Below are 18,501 nucleotides of genomic sequence, written 5' to 3'. Positions count from 1 at the left end.
TGGTTGCCACCCTTGTTTGACCACAGGTCCCCCTCTTTATTGGTATTCCATTACAATATGGCTGCCATTTCTTTGTTACAAAAACATCTCTACAATATGGCCGCCACTATTTCCTATTCCTAACCCCATTACAAAATGTCTGCCACTCTTTTACTGTTAGGGAATTCCTTCAAGATGGCCGCCACTATTTCCTATTCCTAACCCCATTTCAAAATGGCCGCCACTCTTTTACTGTTAGGGAATTCCTTCAAGATGTCCGCCGCTTTTCTCCAGTCCTCTTTCTAGCTTGATGCCCCACCACCATTTATAAACCCCTTTCCGGCTATGTCTCACTTTTTCTGGGACGCGGAGCAGGGGTAGGTTATCCACCCGGTGGCTACACGAGCGGTGTAAGTCCTATGTTACCTTTCTTTAAGGAGCAGAAGAGTAACTATCTATATTGCAGACCACTTTCTTTGCCCCTTCTTGATCCTTGGTGGGGGCTGTCATTAAACATTGGGCACTACTATGACCCTGTGTCCTTATTATTAATACTATTGGTGTACATTATTGGACTGGCAATTGTCTACACTATACACATTTTTTGGACATGTTTGACTTGTGATTTAAGATTATTTTGACAATTTGAATTGAATAACAATATTCCACATAGTTATGGTGATTACCTGTATCCTCATACTTAGGACTTTCTATTATTAGACATGTTTGAGCCATGATTTAAGATTGTCCTGAATAGTTTGAATGGATTTATAATCCTTGAGATATTTATACTTGTTATGTATGACATGTCATCTATATCTATACTTAGTTGACTATACAAGCCTGGACCACTGATGCTTATCACCATCCCGATGGGGCCCATCCTTTAATACAAGGAGGGTAAGGATTCATCCTCTGAATTGAGAGGAGTCGTTTGATTTATATTTCACTGTGTGATACACTGCACATTAGGGTTTCTCACCGGAATGAGCTCACTGTGCACTTGGTTATATTTGTATTTTGAGTCTGTTTTCTTGCTCTTTGTAGGTTTTTGTGGTACGAAGAAATCCCGTATTGGGTTATAACATGTGGATTAGGTAAGTTTTTTGGTCCTGACAAATCGCACCGATCTTAACAGACATTTTTTGCGAGAAACATGTTGACCCCGATGATAGAAGTATAGTTAGTTCTGTACTCTAACTCTCCACATTCCCCTAATTCAGGGACTGACAGTTTTTTTGTTTCTGAGGGTGGACTAGACATTACTTCTAATCCTTACCCACACTCTGTTTTTAATCATGACAGGGTCTGGGTTGATTAAATACGATATTTCCAGACCTCTAGCCATTTTTATTTTCACATACCCATTTACCAATCCCACATACTAGCACTCAGCTACCGGCATTATTTACACTCAAAAGATCTCCGGCAAAGAGCCCCCACGAGGGGCCCGTCAGGCATTGCAGTGCCGGCCTGACGAGGAGCAAAAGCCCGATGATGAAGCATGTCACCATTTGGTGAGTGAGGGCTCTTGTTCTAATAAGAGCAGACTCACAGACTCTATTACTTACTGTTTACATTTGTACTAGTCTATTGGCTGGAACTGTGTACTTTTGGTTAATCTTGATGCTCCATCTGCTCCTAAGTACATCTCGAAAACATTTACCACTGCCTCCAAAGTATGGGTGGATTACCTGGGGTATCTAAAAAGGTGGTGAAGGATTCACTGACTGCATGACATCCTAACACTAATGCAGTTAGGGACAATAGGTACTTTAGAACACCAAGCTGACTATTTTGCCTGCGTTAACAGCATTGGAAAGCTTGAGTCTTAAGTATTTGGAGATCCAGTATCATTAATGAAGGTGTGCCATTGTACAACCTTATTACTGAAGCGGTGTGCCTATCACCTTATAATCTGTTGAAATACCGACTAGCACACAAGTGATGTGCCTGTCACTGTGTAAGAATTGAAGAACACTGACAATAGTGTTTAAACAAAAATGAAATCAAAGACCTCAAAGATGGCTGCTGTAAAGTTTTGTAACCTTGTTGTAGTATTGCAATTTTTTTTCTTTTCTTCTAGATTCGTGGAGCGCACTTCATGCAAGGTTTGCATATGAAACCTAATGCCATCCAGTGTTTAGCAGCCCAAAGTGGTAACATGGCTGCCAGTTTGTTCCTTGTTTTTAGAGGAGGTGTTGCATGTAATGCTTGGAAATCGTGATCCTAAAGTTTTAAGATGGCTGCAAATGTTTCTCCAAATTTTTAGAGGTGGTGGAGCTTATTATATGCGCACCAGTTTCCTAATGACTTAAGATGCCCACCTGTGTTTAATTTGTCTTCATGGGTGGTTGCGTCAACCACACTCGCACAATGGTATGGCCTGACAATCATCATGCACAGTGCCGTCTCTTATCTGCAAGTGGCGGAAGCCAGCCTAGGCATTCAGCACCTACCCGCTTCTTTGCGTGAGCAATGCTTGCATTGGATGTCTCTCCTCTCAGTAGAAAGCAAGGTAAATGGCTAAAAGAAATTTGAGCTTTTGCATCAAGAATTTTCAATTCTATTAAGGATACGGAGGCGAGGATTATGCTTCTCTTTCTAAGCTTTAATCTTTCCAGCAGCCAATCAGAGAAGATTTACAAAACAAATATATCACATAGTTCAATGTATATCACGTGACAACCATAGAGATGAACCTGTATATAAGCACAGAACACCAGCGTCCTTCCTCTTTCTTTGCGAATGCTTCAACAGACAAAAGAGTCAATAACAACCAGTCTATAAATCGAACCATAAAATCCAAAGGAAAGTCTTAACTCGGATCCAGCAACTTTCCATATTAGGAGCGGCATTCCAGAAGGGGGAACCTCAGCCAACGATAACCACAAAACGCTAGCTCTAGCGTTATTTCTGTTCGAATCCTAGGGAAAAATCACATAAAACCAGTCATAGAAACATGAAAGGTAAACTCAGTCGTCAGAATCATTTACATAACATAAATTACAGCTGGGTGGGTAAAAAACAATTGAACAATCTAATACAAATAATAATACTTAACTCGTAAGATGATGTCTGCATATATAAAAGGGTGGGCTAATAGTCTCCTCTGTGTCCTCAGAAAGAATTGAAAATTCTTGACGCAAATGCTCGAAAATTCAGGACCAGAGGCTCAGATTATGCTTGTTCAAAGCTGATTCACCACCACTGAACCAATATCCAAAATAGGCTTGTAATAAAAGGCTTTAGATGTAGACTCAGAAGACCAGTCTGCCGCTCTCATAATATCGTCCAGCCTTACCCCCAAGTTAAAAGATTTGGAGACCATAGCCCCTCTTACTGAATGGGCCCCAAAAATGGATATATCAGTTCCTGCCTCAGAAAGGAGCCCTCTAATCCGTCTGGCCAAAGTAGCTGAGGAAACCGGATTAAACGGTTTTTGTAGAGAAATTAAAAGCTGACCTCCAGGGTCTCTCCTGAACTCATTAGTAGCTGTTTCATATGCTTTTAGACATTGTACTACACATAACTTAGAATTATGTGGAAACATAGGTTGGGCACCAAATTAGTGCCTGTTTTAGTGAGTCTGGAGATGGAAAAAGAGACCCCATTTGGGGAAAAAATCCACCCCGCCAAATCCAGAGCTCTAACATCCGACACTGTCTTGCAAGAAATGAGGCACAATAGCAAAGCTAGTTTGGCTGACAGCTGTTTACGTGACAAATATATATTATCTGGCCAAGAGGTAGGAAAGGATAACACTACATTAATATCCCAAAGAGACGAGTAATGAGGTTAAGAAGGCTTAGACAATCGAATACCTCTCATAAGTTTACAAACCACAAAATGTTCACCAACAGGCTTACCAGAGACAGGAATATGCCCGGAAGAAATCAACGATCTATAATTATTTACAGATCTGTAGGCTAAACCAGAAGCCGCTAGAGATGCCAAAAAGTTAACTATTAGATTGACATCTGCACACCAATTAATCCATCACCTCAAAGCGGAAGCATATTGTTTGTGTGTGCCAGAGGCCCAAGCCTGGTGGATGTAGATTGAAGCTTGTGTAGAAATGCCCGACAGGAGCCATTGCTCAAGGAAATTCTCCATGCCACCAGATGTAGTTTGCCTGGCACAATTGAGGGATGAGGGTTCCCAGGGGATCCTGCAATAGATTGCACTGAAGGGGAATTAGAAGGGGAAAGTCGCATAACAACTCTGGACCTAGAGGGAACCAAGGCAGAGTCACTAAAGCAATCTCTGCTTTCTGTCGGCGAACCTGCACCAGAACTCGAGGAATCATGCTGAAAGGGCTTCTGGACCTGGTCTCCAACTGAAGAAATGTGGAAGCTGATGGTTCAGTCTCGAGGTGAACAGATCCATCGAGAATGGGCCCCAGCGCTGGTTGAGATAATGAAACACTTTCGGGTGGAGCCTCCAATCGCTGCCATCCTGAAGAAGCCTGGAGTTCCAGTCCGCTACTGCATTGTTCACCTCCAGAAAGTATTCTGCAATCACCGAAATACGGTGTTGAAGGCAGAGCTGCCAGAACTCTGGCAATCCGTGCTAGAATCTGAGACTTCGTACGACTCAACTTGTTCACATATCTGACTGCCGAAATGTTGTCCATCCTCAACAGGATGCAACAATCTGACCGCAGGGGCGACAAGCACTGGATCGTAAACGAACCGGCTAGAAGCTACAAGCAATTGATGTGGAGCTGAAGCTCCTCCTCCGACCACCGACCTCCCGTGGTCACGGACCTGCAACGGGCTTCCCAGCCCCATCTGCTGGCATCTGATTCCAGAATAACATCTGGGGAGTTGCCAAAGATCGCACGGCCATTCCAGGCCCCCATGTGTTCTAGCCACCAGGCTTTCTCCGTCTTCGCCTCTACGGAGAGAGGAACCTTGTCTGCATATGATAGGCCCTTCTGAAGGTGAGATATCTTGTGCAGCTGAAGAGCTCTGTAATGCAGGGGTCCCGAGAATATAGCTTTGATTGAGGACGATAAAAGTCCCAGCATCCGAGCTAGATTCCTCAAGGACACAAGTTGTTTGGACAGGAGAAGGCGTAATTCCTTCTTTATGTTATGCACTTTCTGATGAGGAAGAATCAACTGGGCCTTCACAGAGTCTATCTGGAATCCCAAGAAGTCTATCTGTTGGGACGGGAGGAGACAAGATTTGGGTTGGTTGATCAAGAAACCCAGGTTCTGTAGAAGATGGATCATCCACAACAGATTATTGTTTGGAACTAAGGGGTCCTGGACCATGAGGATCAGATCGTCGAGATACACGGTCAAACACACCCCTCTGGTGCAAAGAGATTCTACCACAGGTATCATCACTTTGGTAAAGCACCAAGGAGCCCAAAAGGAAGGACCTGGAACTCGAACCATTAGCCTAGCCAAATGAATTGAAGAAAACAGCAATGAGGGGGAAATATTGGAATGCTCAAATATGCGTCCTTTAGATCCAAACGGACCATATCTCTCAGATGGTGAATTTCTTCCATTTTGAGATGTCTGTAGACTATCCAGGCATTGAATTCTTTTAGGTTTAGGACTAACCTTGAACCCCCTCCTTTCGTGTCTACCAGAAAGATGGGGCTGATAAAACCCCTAGGATGAGTAGAGGACTGACAAATGGCCCCTTTTTGGAGAAGAGTTTGAATCTCTAAGCTTATGATCTCTTGGTCGTGAAGGGAAAAATGGGGAACGGGAGAGGGGGACTGTTGGTGAGAGGATTGGTAGAATTCAAGTTTGAAACCATGAATAGTCTCCAACACCCAGGAGTCCCCGGTTAATTTTTGCCATTCCGTTAGAAATAGCTGAAGTCTGCCCCCAAGAATAACCTCTGAATAAGGAATAAGTCTCACCTGCATTGGAGGAGTCTTGGGTGACACCCTGTTGACCTTTCTAGTAGTTTTTGCGGTTTCTAGACCGACCTCCACGGGGGCAAGAGGGGTAGAAAGTTGAGTCTGCTGATTGTTCTCTGTTGTAGCCTTGTCCTCAGCCAAAGGACTCACGTCCGGGGCCTTGGTATTAGAGGCAGCCCGACGAGCGACTCCGCATGCATCCGGCCCTCCGAAAAAGAGTCTCCCTAAATACCTTCTTTAGTGTCAACTGGGCTTTGTCCATTGAATTGAACGTGGCTGCGAATTTTGAGAGATCCTTACTGAAAGGAGCTCCAAAGAGAAGGCCCTGAGCCACCGGACCTGCTTCTGAAGTAGCGAGTTCGTTTAACTGGGGGTCTATGTGCATTAAGATAGACCGTCTCCTCTCAGTGGAGATTGCCACGTTGGCATTACCCAGGTGGCAAATAGCTCTCTGAGCCCATCCCACTAAAACATCTGGATCGATTGGAATGTTAGATTCTTTAGCCAGGAAGGCCAGTTCTAGAATCTTAGTGAGAGGGCCAGAGAGATTAAGTAACTTATCTTGGCAAGACCTTCAAGCACCGTCTAGGTCCTTCTTAGGGTCTTTAGCCCATTTCTTCATAAACGTGACCATCGTGGGGTTGATATCAGGGGTATCTGTGAGCTTTCCTTCCAGGACTGGTCTAGGGCACTCCGCCAGAAGTCTGGCTCTCACTTCTTTATCAAAACCTGCCCTGATGTGTTCCTGGATGTACGCCGCCACCTCAGGGGGTGGGATCCAACTAGAAGAATGAGGATGGATAATGTCCTCAGGATTAAATGTTAATACTCAAGGGACCTTAGAGACAGGGCTTTTTACATTCTCTTGGGCCAGGACGGTCCCCTTGAGTTGAGTCTGAATTGGAGTCTGATGACTGATCAGTCCATGCCATTCCTGCTGTTGGGAAGATCTATAGCCATGTTCCTTTTGAATGGACACAGAAAGCTCCTCAAATATCTCTGAGTGAGCACATTTTTTGGCTTTTGATTTACCTTTAGAGGTAGAGGGCTGCCCAGCTTGTGTGTCATCTGATGGCGTGGGGGGTGGTAGCCAATGTTCCCTCTAATTTTTTTCCACTGTGTGCGGCAGTGTGCGGTCTCTGTGCGCTGCAGCCAAGGATACGTGCGCCAAGAAATTGACCATTCACGCGCGCGCAGCACATAACTAGCCAAGATCTTTGGCATTAGTCTCTCCATACCACTAAAGCAAAAAAGGGATATCATTGCTCCATGCAATAAGGCATCAAGGCAGTTTTGTGACCTGGTTGCACACCCCAAGGACATGACCTGTTATGGGAGCACGTATATTGCTCTAAAAGGCTTATTTAGGCTTAGAAAGTGATAACGCATATAAACTACCACAAAGTATAGGAATGGTGGAACATTTGATAACAGCACATTTTCTACTGTTCTGAAGCATTTCCTAGCTCATTAACCATTAATTTCCAAGACAAATATCACTTGCTCGCTTGTATGCTAAAGTACGCCAAATGATGTTTAAAACACTCCCGACGGCATTTAAACGCTGTTTTCATTTACTTCAATCCAGATTCAAATATGAGCATTATCTGCCTTAGGGGAGCATGTATATCGCTCTAAAAGGCTTATTTAGGCTTAGAAAGTGATAACGCATATAAACTACCACAAAGTATAGGAATGGTGGAACATTTGATAACAGCACAACGTGCGCGCTTGCCAAAAGGGCCTGCGCGATGGGGGAAGGAAAGGTGCGTGCCTTACAGGGAACATTGGTGGTAGCCAACCTTTATGACGTGCAAAACTCTCAAAATGATGAGTGAGGGGACCAAGAGCCTTCGCTAAGGCTTCATTAACAGAGTTGCACGCTGTTGTCAAGGGCTCCAACAAGGTTCCCTTCAAAAGAGGGAGCATCCCTCCCAAAATATTCATCCTCATCATATGTGTATGAATGAGCCATAATTTCTTTACATGAGTCCAAAGGACTGTAAATTCTGAGGTAGCCAAAGGCTACAGTCAGGGGGAGTGCAAAAACCCCAGCAGGCTTAAGAAAAACACAATACAATGTGGAGGGAGCAGCCTGCAGCACTCTAGACGAGGCCTATGCAAATTTTACAACCCTGAGTCAATAAAGAGGACTTCTGGCGTGAGGGAGCCAAAAGTTTAATAAACAGTGGGAGCACGTAAGGAGGGAACTATGGAAGGCCAAACAAATAGGGCCGTAGGGAAAAAAATCACTGTTTCCAAGGAGAAGGAGAAGCATGCAATCGTCCGAGCTTAAGACTCGCCATAATGAGATTAAACGAGCGGAAAACAGGTGAGCAAGAACGCCCGCACATGCGTGATCTGAGTCCCGAGGAACGAAAAATAGGAGTGCGGGCAAATGCCTTGTAGTCTGCTCCCGCTCCACCAAGAAAGTGAATATGAATGAAACAGCGCAGCGGAACGCAAGCACCGACAATAACCATGCAATGTGAGGAAATATGGAAAAGAAAAAACTAAAGGCACTTAACTGGCTGCGGAAGCAGCAAAGAAAGAGGAAGGACACTAGTGTTCTGTGTTTATATACAGGTTGATCTCTATGGTTGTCACGTGATATACATTGAACTATGGGATATGTTTTGTTTTGTAAATCTTCTCCGATTGGCTGCTGGAAAGATTAAAGCATAGAAAGAGAAGCATAATCTGAGCCTTCGGTCCTGACATAGAATTAATACCTCTCTATGCTGATCCTTGTATGCCAGTAGTCGCTGAAGTAAAGACAGCCTGTGGGTTTGCTGTATTTGGAGTGACTGCTCATCACCACATATAATGAACATAATTCATGCGGGGTGGACTTTAGTACTTTTTTATTATTGAAGCCACACACAATGAAAACTACCCCAGACTGCTCCAGATGCAGCTCAAACTGACAAAATACAATCCTCCAACAAAATACAATCCTCTAACAACATTCTAATGAATGCTGAAGCTCATACATTCCATAATAGCATCCTAACAAAGAAGACATAGTAACGATACGCTAACAGTACAAACCAGTACAAACCAGCTAAGCAACATCTAATTACATTGTTCACTACATTCTACATGAATACTATAGAGTACAATGAAGGGTCTGGCCTCCCGACACCTTCCAGCGGAGTAGCAAGAGCACATTTTATTCCACTAGGAAGTATTAACATTAATATTCTGAGAAACTCTGAGGTACAAAGACTTGCGGAATTCAGTAATTGACAACAATACTTTCACTCTTGCCTCATTCTGGCACGTAAATTGGCTATGCCATACCACTGCGCACTGTTGCTCATGAGTCGAGATTGTGCTGGTTTGCATTCTAGGCTTCAAATGTAGGTCTGATCCACCATGAGAATCATTAGTAGGTGAAATGAGTTTTGTTAAAACCTTTATACCATATACATTCAAAGCCACTATTATGTTGGAATTCTCTACATATGCATAAAGGCCTGCCCCAATCTCAGTCTGACAAGAGTAATCAAAACTGGCTCCATATTAGCATCAACATGGATTAGATTCACATTGCTGAAATGAAAAATGTGCTACCCATCCAAACACAGCAACACATTTTTCCATTGATGACTTGCATCTTGGTGATGTTAGGAATCTACCACCATACTATGAAGATATCCACAACCATTCCTTCAGATGCTAAAACTTTACTTTTAGTTGCTTCAAGTTAAAAAAATGATGCAGTTGCTATTAAACACATCTCACCCAGGGTGCACTATGACATGGTCTGAAACTCTTTATTTATAATCAGATATGTATTGCTAGGAAATAGATAAAATATTAATGAAAAAAGATGAAAAAGTGTCTCTACATCGTAATCCCCTCTGCAAGGCTGGCAAGAAGCTCTTGATGGCATTAAAGGCTGCTTCTTTGAGTCAAAATACAGCCTGTTGCTTCAGAAGTTCTCCTTCGAATACTGAAAAAGGAGACACGAGTAAGCAGACTGAAAACATCTTCAGCACCAGACTTGTCTAAAGCCATACGTTCAGGACCTAGTTAGCCCTTCCGTACTAGTTGCAGAGAGCTGCAAACTTCCGGGCACAGGATGTGTCACGCAGCCGAGGAGATGCACCGGTTGCAAGGTGCTGTGGCGCTGTGATACCATGTCCTGCATCATTGTTGAGGATGCCATTGACAAGGGCTTGCAATGCAAAGTCCGGAGTCAATGTTCTGTGGCACAGCCGAGGCAATGAGTTGGTTCAGGGAGCTGGGAGGCTGTGATGTGTGAATGTGCAGCATTGTCAAGGCTGTCATCGATGAGAGATGAGAGGGCCCGCATCATGAAAACTTTGTGGTGGTTCCAATGCAGCTGGAAGGTTGATGCAGAGTCCTTTGTGCCAGGAGAACCATCACAACAGTTCTGTTCAAGTTTGCGCCGTAACTCAGAGGAGATGGTTCTGATGGATCCACAGATGAGATGGTAGAGCACCTTCTTGCCCACTTCCAAAGGTCCAGAACTGGGGTGGCACCACTTGGCAGGGCAAGACTCACAGATAGCGGGCTCCAGGTGCTGGGTTCAAGCTTTTTGGAGCCTTCTGTCCCTGAGACTGTGGGCAGGAGGCCAGTCAATTAGCCTTTAGAGTCACTTTGCAGTTCTGGGTTCAACAGATGCAGGTCCAGTCATTCTCAACCACAAATAGCAGGGCAGCACCCCCTTCAGAGCAGCAGAGTGGCAGTCCTTTCAGCAGCACAGCAGTCCGTCTTCCTGGCAGAGTAGCCACACGTCCAGAAGTGTACTGAAGAGGTGGTGTCTGAGGTCTAATATTTATACCTAGTACCAATCTTGTGGAAGGCAGGACATACTTCTATAGGTTTCCCTTTGAAGTCCCCAGGCATCCTACCTTCTCTGTCCTGGCTCCAGGCTAACTACAGGGGGTATGCAGCCCTTGTGTGGAGGCACGACAAACCTATTCAAGTGTAACTAGGGATGTTCCCAGCTCTACCTCCCATCACGCTAGTGATGGCCCAACCAGGCATGCCTAAACTTCCTATTGTGTGTGGCTGTCTAGGAGGAATACCCAAAGCCCATCTGTCAGGTACACCCAGTCATGTGACCCAGGGGCAGGCTACAGGTACTAAGGGCCAGATGTACGAATCATTTTCCACGTCGCAAACGGCAAATCGGGCCGTTTGCAACATGGAAAATGCTTTTTGGGATGTACAGACCCACATTTGCCATTCAGTAATCTATTTATCGAATCGCAAAAGGGTTTGCGAGTCACAATTAGGAAGGGGTGTTCCCTTCCTAATTGCGAGTCGTAGTCCCATTCGCGGTCACAAAACAATCGCAGTTAGCACCAGTTTCAAACTAGTGCTAACCCATTCGCAAACGGGAATGGGTCCCCACCCCTTCCCCTTTGTGAATGGCAAAACAACTATATTTTTTCAGAGCAGGCAGTGATCCTACTCTAAACATTTCATTTTTTGTTTTTTAAATGCATCTCGTTTTCCTTTAAGGAAAACGGGCTGCATTTAAAAAAAAGAACTGCTTTATTTAAAAGCAGTCACAGACATGTTGGTCTGCTGTCTCCAGCAGGCCACCATCCTTGTGAAGACGGGCATTCCCAATGGGGTTGCAAATTGCGACCCACCTCATGAATATTCATGAGGTAGGTCATTTGCGACCCCATTGGGAATCTCAAACAGTGTCATTGACACTGTTGTACAACAGGTTTTGCGACTCGCAAATTGCGAGTCACTATGACTCGTGATTTGCGACTCGCAAAACCTGAACTTCGTACATGTGGCCCTAAATGGATAAGGGAGGAAAATCCCAGCTTTTATAAAAATGGCATTTTTTAAATTGTATTTTAAAATCTGACTTTACCTTAAGTTATGATTCTCCGTTACAATTCTAAAGACACCAAACATGAACTGCTAACCTGTTCCCATTTGGAAAATACAGCTTATTAAATGTAATAACGTATCTCCAATGTGATCCTGCAGTAGTGAAAAAAATTTAATAGTTACTCATTAACATCACATGTAAAACCTAATCGTACATTGCACCCTGCCCTCTGGGCTTTTTAGGACCTACCCTAAGGGTGACGTATATGTATTAAGAAGGAAGGCTTGGGCCTGGCAAGAGGTTTATTTTGCCTGGTCAAATAGCAATTTAAAAGCTGCACATATAGGCTGCAATGGTAGGCCTAAGACATGTTTGAAACGTTAAGTAGGTGGGTGGCACAACTAATCCTTCAGGACCACTAGTAGCATTTGATGTACAGGCCCTGGATACATGTAGTACCACTTTACTAGGGACATATATCTAAATTAACTATGACAATTGGGTATGAGCCAATGTTATCATGTTTTTAAGGAGAGTCACAAGCACTTCACCAACGGTTAACAATGGTAAAGTGTGCATAAACCTAAAATCCAACAGAAATGGGTTCAGAAACTAGGAGGGTAAAGGAAAAAAGTATGGAATGACCCTACAGAAAGGGCCAAGCCTATAGCGGCTGCTACCGCATGTCCCAATATCGGGCATGCGGCAGGGCTCACATTGCTCCGAATGTGTGTGTTGCTCGGAGGCTTTGGACACGCTCTAGCACTCCTCGGCCTCCTGTGTCAGACCCTCCTCCTTCATGAACACCACATCAAGCTCATTACAGGCTCCCAATGTGCAGGATGAAAAACACTAAGGAGCCTGCACCTTTCCCTGCAGTTTTCTAACCCATCAGGGCGTTCTACTGTTATGGGACATTTTGCTGTGTACTGTGGATTGTGAATCTGTTTAATTATTCCTCACTCAGTCCTTGAGGCCTATTTTTTTGACACTGAACTTACCTGCATTTGAAGGTGGATAGAAGCAGCCATTCTCCTCCTCAGTCCTGTGATTTTGCACAGCCTGTCCTCTAAAGACAAAAATTAAGGAAATATATTCACCAACTGTAAATTATTCCACTAAGCCCAGAAAGGTGCATATTTGCTTAATATTTTCAAAAGCTACTAACCAACCATTTTAAGGCTAGTTGGGAACTTCCTTAGGGATTTATTCAACTCTGGATTAATATCATTTGTACTTGAAAACCTATAGAAACTGAACCCAAAGAAAGAGGCTTTGTTTGGATCCTGAGAATGCTAAAAATGGACTAATGCTAAGAGACTTTACGTATGGACTTTTTAATACCTCAATGAACTAGTATTTTGTCTATTCTGTTTTTGGTTAGTCTTACTTTTTCTTTAAGAATGAAGTAATTCCTTGTGAATGAAGATTATTTAAGGTATTGTAGTTTTGGAAGAGGAGGGTTGTAAAGAAGGAATGTGCATTCTGTAGGTATGTATTTATTAGGATAGAACTTCACTTTTGTCCCTCTGGTTCCTTGCTCTTGAATATCCTAGTGTAGGAGGCTGGACTGGCTTGTAGTGAGTACCAAGGGGTACTTGCACCTTGCACCAGGCCCAGTTATCCCTTATTAGTGTATAGGGTGTCTAGCAGCATAGGCTGATAGATAATGGTAGCTTAGCAGAGCAGCTTAGGCTGAACTAGGAGACGAGTGAAGCTCCTACAGTACCACTTAGTGTCATATGCACAATATCATAAACAAACACAATACACAGTTATACTAAAAATAAAGGTACTTTATTTTTATGACAATATGCCAAAGTATCTCAGAGTGTACCCTCAGTGAGAGGATAGAAAATATACACAAGATATATATACACAATACCAAAAATATGCAGTATAGTCTTAGAAAACAGTGCAAACAATGTATAGTTACAATAGGATGCAATGGGGACACATAGGGATAGGAGCAACACAAACCATATACTCCAAAAGTGGAATGCGAACCACGAATGGACCCCAAACCTATGTGACCTTGTAGAGGGTCGCTGGGACTATTAGAAAATAGTGAGGGTTAGAAAAATAGCCCACCCCAAGACCCTGAAAAGTGAGTGCAAAGTGCACTGAAGTTCCCCAAAAGACAAAGAAGTTGTGATAGGGGAATACTGCAGGAAAGACACAAACCAGCAATGCAACAATGATGGATTTCCAGTCGAGGGTACCTGTGGAACAAGGGGACCAAGTCCAAAAGTCACAAGCAAGTCGGAGATGGGCAGATGCCCAGGAAATGCCAGCTGTGGGTGCAAAGAAGCTTCTACTGGACAGAAGAAGCTAAGGTTTCTGCAGGAACAACAAGGACTAGAGACTTCCCCTTTGGAGGACGGATCCCTGACGCCGTGGAGAGTTGTGCAGAAGTGTTTTCCCGCCAAAAAACCGCCAACAAGCCTTGCTAGCTGCAAATCGTGCGGTAAGGGTTTTTGGACACTGCTGTGGCCCAGGAGGGACCAGGATATCGCAAATTGCGTCAGGAGACAGAGGGGACGTCGAGCAAGACAAGGAGCCCTCTCAGCAGCAGGTAGCAGCCAGAGAAGTGCCAGAAACAGGAACTACAAGGATGCGTGAAATGGTGCTCACCCGGAGTCGCACAAAGGACTCCCACGTCGCCGGAGAACAACTTAGGAGGTTGTGCAATGCAGGTTAGAGTGCCGTGGACACCGGCTGGACTGTGCACAAAGGATTTCCGCCGGAAGTGCACGGAGGCCGGAGTAGCTGCAAAAGTCGCGGTTCCCAGCAATGCAGTCTGGCGTGGGGAGGCAAGGACTTACCTCCACCAAACTTGGACTGAAGAGTCACTGGACTGTGGGAGTCACTTGGACAGAGTTGCTGGATTCGAGGGACCTCGCTCGTCGTGCTGAGAGGAGACCCAAGGGACCGGTAATGCAGCTTTTTGGTGCCTGCGGTTGCAGGGGGAAGATTCCGTCGACCCACAGGAGATTTCTTCGGAGCTTCTAGTGCAGAGAGGAGGCAGACTACCCCCACAGCATGCACCACCAGGAAAACAGTCGAGAAGGCGGCTTGATCAGCGTTACAGAGTTGCAGTAGTCGTCTTTGCTACTATGTTGCAGTTTTGCAGGCTTCCAGCGCGGTCAGCAGTCGATTCCTTGGCAGAAGGTGAAGAGAGAGATGCAGAGGAACTCGGATGAGCTCTTGCATTCGTTATCTAAAGTTTCCCCAGAGACAGAGACCCTAAATAGCCAGAAAAGAGGGTTTGGCTACCTAGGAGAGAGGATAGGCTAGCAACACCTGAAGGAGCCTATCAGAAGGAGTCTCTGACGTCACCTGGTGGCACTGGCCACTCAGAGCAGTCCAGTGTGCCAGCAGCACCTCTGTTTCCAAGATGGCAGAGGTCTGGAGCACACTGGAGGAGCTCTGGACACCTCCCAGGGGAGGTGCAGGTCAGGGGAGTGGTCACTCCCCTTTCCTTTGTCCAGTTTCGCGCCAGAGCAGGGCTAAGGGGTCCCTGAACCGGTGTAGACTGGCTTATGCAGAAATGGGCACCAAAAGTGCCCATGAAAGCATTTCCAGAGGCTGGGGGAGGCTACTCCTCCCCTGCCTTCACACCATTTTCCAAAGGGAGAGGGTGTAACACCCTCTCTCAGAGGAAGTCCTTTGTTCTGCCATCCTGGGACAAGCCTGGCTTGACCCCAGGAGGGCAGAAACCTGTCTGAGGGGTTGGCAGCAGCTGCAGTGAAACCCCAGGAAAGGCAGTTTGGCAGTACCAGGGTCTGTGCTACAGACCACTGGGATCATGGGATTGTGCCAACTATGCCAGGATGGCATAGAGGGGGCAATTCCATGATCATAGACATGTTACATGGCCATATTCGGAGTTACCATTGTGAAGCTACATATAGGTAGTGACCTATATGTAGTGCACGCGTGTAATGGTGTCCCCGCACTCACACAGTCCGGGGAATTGGCCCTGAACAATGTGGGGGCAGCTTGGCTAGTGCCAGGGTGCCCTCACACTAAGTAACTTTGCACCTAACCTTTACCAGGTAAAGGTTAGACATATAGGTGACTTATAAGTTACTTAAGTGCAGTGTAAAATGGCTGTGAAATAATGTGGACGTTATTTCACCCAGGCTGCAGTGGCAGGCCTGTGTAAGAATTGTCAGAGCTCCCTATGGGTGGCCAAAAGAAATGCTGCAGCCCATAGGGATCTCCTGGAACCCCAATACCCTGGGTACCTCAGTACCATATACTAGGGAATTATAAGGGTGTTCCAGTAAGCCAATGTAAATTCGTAAAATTGGTCACTAGCCTGTTAGTGACAATTTGGAAAGAAATGAGAGAGCATAACCACTGAGGTTCTGATTAGCAGAGCCTCAGTGAGACAGTTAGTCACTACACAGGTAACACATTCAGGCACACTTATGAGCACTGGGGCCCTGGATGACAGGTTCCCAGTGACACATATAACTAAAACAACATATATACACTGAAAAATGGGGGTAACATGCCAGGCAAGATGGTACTTTCCTACACCTAGACATAGTATTGTTGAGTGTGCTATGTATAAGTGGGGATTGGGAGAATTAAGGGTAAGACTTCATAATCATGTGTGAATCGTTTGACAGTTGGTGACAGGTATAACAAAGAACAATATTATTGTTAACTGTATAATCTTTCAGATCACTGATGCTTAGAAAATTGTAAATCTATTCAGGTATCCTGGACACTCTGCAAATACCAGGATTCTTCATATGTGTTTTTTCCTCCTCTCCAATTCCCCTTTTCTCCTGAGGGCTGTTGTGACTTACAGAGTAATATATCCTCTCAGTTATAGCAGGGCTTGGGAGCCATGGAAAATTGGCTTTTGGAGATTCACCTCGCTCCCACAAGATTTTAACGTGACCATCCATCTGTGTTTGGTTGTTTTTGGATATGACTGAATTGCAGACCAAAGAATACTATTCTTGTCCAGCCGAGATAGAGTCCTAAAACCCATCATTGTATGACATCATTGCAGTATTTTTAGATTTACAGAATGAGACTCTGGACCTGAGACAAGCAGTTCAACAATCTCAAAGTGAAACTCAGAACTCAATCCAGCAATTAGATGAATTACAGGTGGGCGCAGTTGATCCAGATGACCTAAAAAGTTGAAGGAAACAAAAAACAACTATTCACACTGAGTCACAAGGGTCAGAACTATAACATAGAGCTTCTTATGGAGATGTATCAGTGAGTCTGGCAGTAAATGTGGTTACACCCCAAGGCGTTCTGTTGGCTCCACCTGAGTGTTTCACCTGAGCCATCTAAATGTTGCAACATTTCTTAACCAGTGCAGTTATACTTTATGTGGAAACCTAATTGTTTCCCCACTGATCAATCTAAAGTGGTGTTTGTGCTTTCTATTTTGGTGGAACCGCATCCACAGGTCTATGGCCCTCATCATGACTTCGGCGGTCTATTCCATAGACCGCTAAAGTCACTGCCACCACATGACCACCAGTGTTGGCGGTCTGAAGACTGCCATATTATGGCTGCTCTCTGCCACTATTTGGCGGGGAATCTCTAGTAGAGCTTGCTCTGTCGCCACTGCCATGTTGCCACAACACCGCCCGCCTTATACATAATTTTAAACGGCATGGAAGTGTTGTGTTGGCGGGGAGCTGGTGGCGGAGCAAGCGCCATGGTGCCCGTTCCCTCCAGGACAACCACCTTGACCACCAGGAGGAGAAGAGGGTATTGAGTGTTGTGTCTGTGAAGGAGTGTGTGTGTGTGTGTGTGTATGTGTGTGTGTGTGTGAATTGGAGGGGGGTGTTGTGTGTTTGTGTGCATGTGTGTGTAAGTGTCTGTGTGCTAGTGTGAATACGTGTGTGAGGGGGTGGAGGGAGTATGTGTGCGTGTATGCGGGTGTGGGGCGGTGTCGTGGCTATGTGTGCATATCTGTGTGAATGAGTGTGCGTGGATGTGTGCGTGGATGTTTGTAAGTGTGGTGTGTGCATGTGTGGATCAGGGGGTGGGTCATTACAGGAATAATGGGCTGCTGTGGGGTCAGTACTTGGACTGGGGAGGGGGGTATCACTGCTTGGGAGTGGGAGCTACTAGAGGGCTCGAGATGTGGGGGGCCTCCTACATGGACGGGAGTTGGGGAGTCCTGTTGTGGTGACAGGAATTAGTATTCCTGTTGCCAGTATCCTTACCGCCAGGGATTTCGTGGCAAGGCTGCAGCCACGGAATCCCTGGTGGTAAAGATATTCACTATACCGCGGACGGTGTTAGGTGCACTGCCGGGTTGAAGGTGGTCTACCTTTCGGCAGGCGGTCCCACGCCCCCTGACAGTATAGGCCGAGAACTGGCTGCAATGCAGCCAGTTCACTGCCGCGGTCATTATTTGGCGGTGCTGCACCACCATGCTCTCGGCGGTCTGACCACAACTGCCGGCGTGGCGGGGCAGAACCGCCAAGGTTATAGTGACCACCTATTTGTCTTTTAAAGATAAATTATCTGATGTTGTATAATTATAATGAATTCAAATCAGATATGCGAAAATAATTTGACAGACATACTTTTATGCAGTCAATTGGCACAGACTTTTTAAATCTAAAACAAAGCAATAAAGATCTAACCACTTACCTGACCCCCCCTTAATAGACTGGTAGCAGACAAAAGGGCATCTCCTTTTTTTATAGAGGCCTGAAATGTGAATTAAAGCATTTATTAGCCCAAGTGGTGGATCCACCTGAGGACTGTGATGAGTTAATTGATATGGTGGTGAGATTAGATCATAGATTAGA

The sequence above is a fragment of the Pleurodeles waltl genome, chromosome 5 (assembly GCF_031143425.1).
Source record: "Pleurodeles waltl isolate 20211129_DDA chromosome 5, aPleWal1.hap1.20221129, whole genome shotgun sequence".
Lineage (NCBI taxonomy): Eukaryota > Metazoa > Chordata > Amphibia > Caudata > Salamandridae > Pleurodeles > Pleurodeles waltl.
The sequence above is the reverse complement of the archived record's forward strand: the minus strand, read 5'-3'. Positions refer to the sequence as shown.